This window comes from Condylura cristata, unplaced genomic scaffold (genome assembly GCF_000260355.1).
Source record: "Condylura cristata isolate star-nosed mole 26May11 unplaced genomic scaffold, ConCri1.0 scaffold00009, whole genome shotgun sequence".
Lineage (NCBI taxonomy): Eukaryota > Metazoa > Chordata > Mammalia > Eulipotyphla > Talpidae > Condylura > Condylura cristata.
In genome coordinates, this window is record NW_004567110.1 from 1,469,544 (window position 1) to 1,471,670 (window position 2,127).

The window sequence follows — 2,127 nt, forward strand, 5'->3', positions numbered from 1 at the left end:
GCGAGCGGTCTGAGCCGGCGGGGCTCCGGCTTGCCCCGGCGAGCGAGAGGTCGTGGCCAGGGCCACCCCAGTGCACGTCTTCCGCAGGCTGCCCGGGAGCGCGGCTCGGGCCTTCCCCTCCCTCACTCTCAGCTGACCTCGGTTAGGTCGAGAGCCTGGCCGCTTCTCGGGGAGCGGCTGTGTGTGCCCGGCCTGGCCCTCCCCGCTTGGGTCTCCAGGCGGCTGACAGCCCAGCAGGTCCCGGCACACGAGCGGGCGCGTCCAGGCTAAGGAAGCCGAGGTGGCCGGCAGACGCGTCCGTGAGGTGGGGCTGGTGGAGCGTGGCGGGTGACCCAGTGCGTGGACGTCGGGACCTCAGTGGGAAGCTCTTGAAGGCGAGGGGTGACGTGGCCGGCGGGCCCCCACAGGGGTGAAGGCAGTGGGCGCGGCCTGCCCCGCAGTGGCCCCCGCCAGCGTGTGCGGCCTGCAGGCCACCGACGCCCTCCACCAAGGCCCCGGCACGGGCTCTGGGGCTCGGACACAGCTTGACCTGAACTGCCAAGTGGGGTCTCGCCCGCCCCTCACAGGCAGGCCTGGAGGACCCAGAATTCCGGTGTCTTAGGGGACGCGCTGCGGCTGGGAATCCACCCCGCCAGTCTCCCCCCAGGGCCCCCCAGGGGCCTGAGGCTGTGGGAGGGCCCCCGCAGGACACTCAGCAAGGCCCACGGCACAGAGACACCCCCGTCACCTCTGACAGCACCCTGGTCAGCCAGGGAACGCCCACTCAGGCCCGGAAACGCGGAGTCCACCCCTGCAGGCCAGGCACTGCCCTGACCATGAGGGTCTCTGCCTCCCTCGCAAAGGAGTGGACCAAGAGCCACAGTGTGGCCAGGTGGCTGCAGCCATGGTTCACCCCCAGACCCATGCACAGGCCCAGGGCCTGGGGTCCGGGCAGCAGCCTGTCCAGCTTCTCCCACCTGCCCTGCTCTCCCTCGCGCTTTATGAAATCAGCCTTGGTGCGACGCTGACGCGTCTCCACGAGCTGCAGGCAAAGCAAGCGTCCGCAGGTCATCAGTGGTCACGGCCTGCCCCTCCTGCCCGCGCTCTGCAGGCAGCTCCGAGAGGGTGTCCCGAGGCCTGGGCGAGCGGGGAGGCGGCCCGGCGGCTGGCAGGGCCTCGGTGCCCAGGTCGGCGGCGCGGCAGGCTCTGGGCTCTCCCCTGGCTCATGTCCACTTGCCAGCCTTCCAGCCCCGTCCTTGCGGCCCGCCCTTCCCAAGGAGATCCAGAGAGGCCCTTTCAGGGTCACCCAGGTGCCCGAACCCTCTGCCACCTCGGCGGGCAGGCGGGGGAGGGAGTCCCCAGCTTTCTGGGGTGAGCATCTCTGCACAGCACCCTGCTGGCCCGCCCTCCCCACCCTGCGCTGGCCGCTCTGGCGCGGGGATGGAGAGTCGGGGCCTCTGCGCCCCGCACATCCCCCGCTCTCCCCTTAACTGGCTGCACTGCTGACTGCTGACCTCACCACAGGCTCCATGGCCCCTTCCCCCAGCCCCACCCTGCCCCCAGCCGAGGCCCACCTCCGCCCTTCCTCCCCCCCTTGGTGGGTGAGGTGCCCACTCGGTCCACCTGACCAAGGCTGTACCCACATAGGTCCCGGGTGGGAGTGGGGAGCTGGCAGCCTTTCTGGGCACGGACAGAGGCAGTGCTGGTGGGGGGAGGGAGGGAGCCGGAACCTAAGGGCCGGGAGCAGGCCGGTGGGGGAACAGGCCTGGTGCGCAGGGTAGGGGACAGTGAGCTGCCTCCCGGCCCCAGGGAGCTCGAGGCCACCCTGGCCACCTCCCAGGGTCCAGCAGGAGTCACTCTGGAAGGGCCAGTCTGCCACCCGCATCCCAGCGGAGGAACAGACCAGAGCTGTAGCCTGCGGCCCTGGGGGCCTCTCGGTGCCCTGCGAGCACCCCCCCAAGCTGGGCCCCTGCAAGGTGCGCGGTGGAGGGGGGGGCGCTGGGGCCCACAGGCGGCGGAATCGCCCCACTCTGGGGCCCGGGGCAGGCAGAACACTCGGTGGCGAGAGCACTTTAATGGGCGGCCCAGCCCCTGCCCGCGCCGGTGTCCGCGGCCGCCGAGCTGACCGCGCCAGGCTCAGGGCAGCCA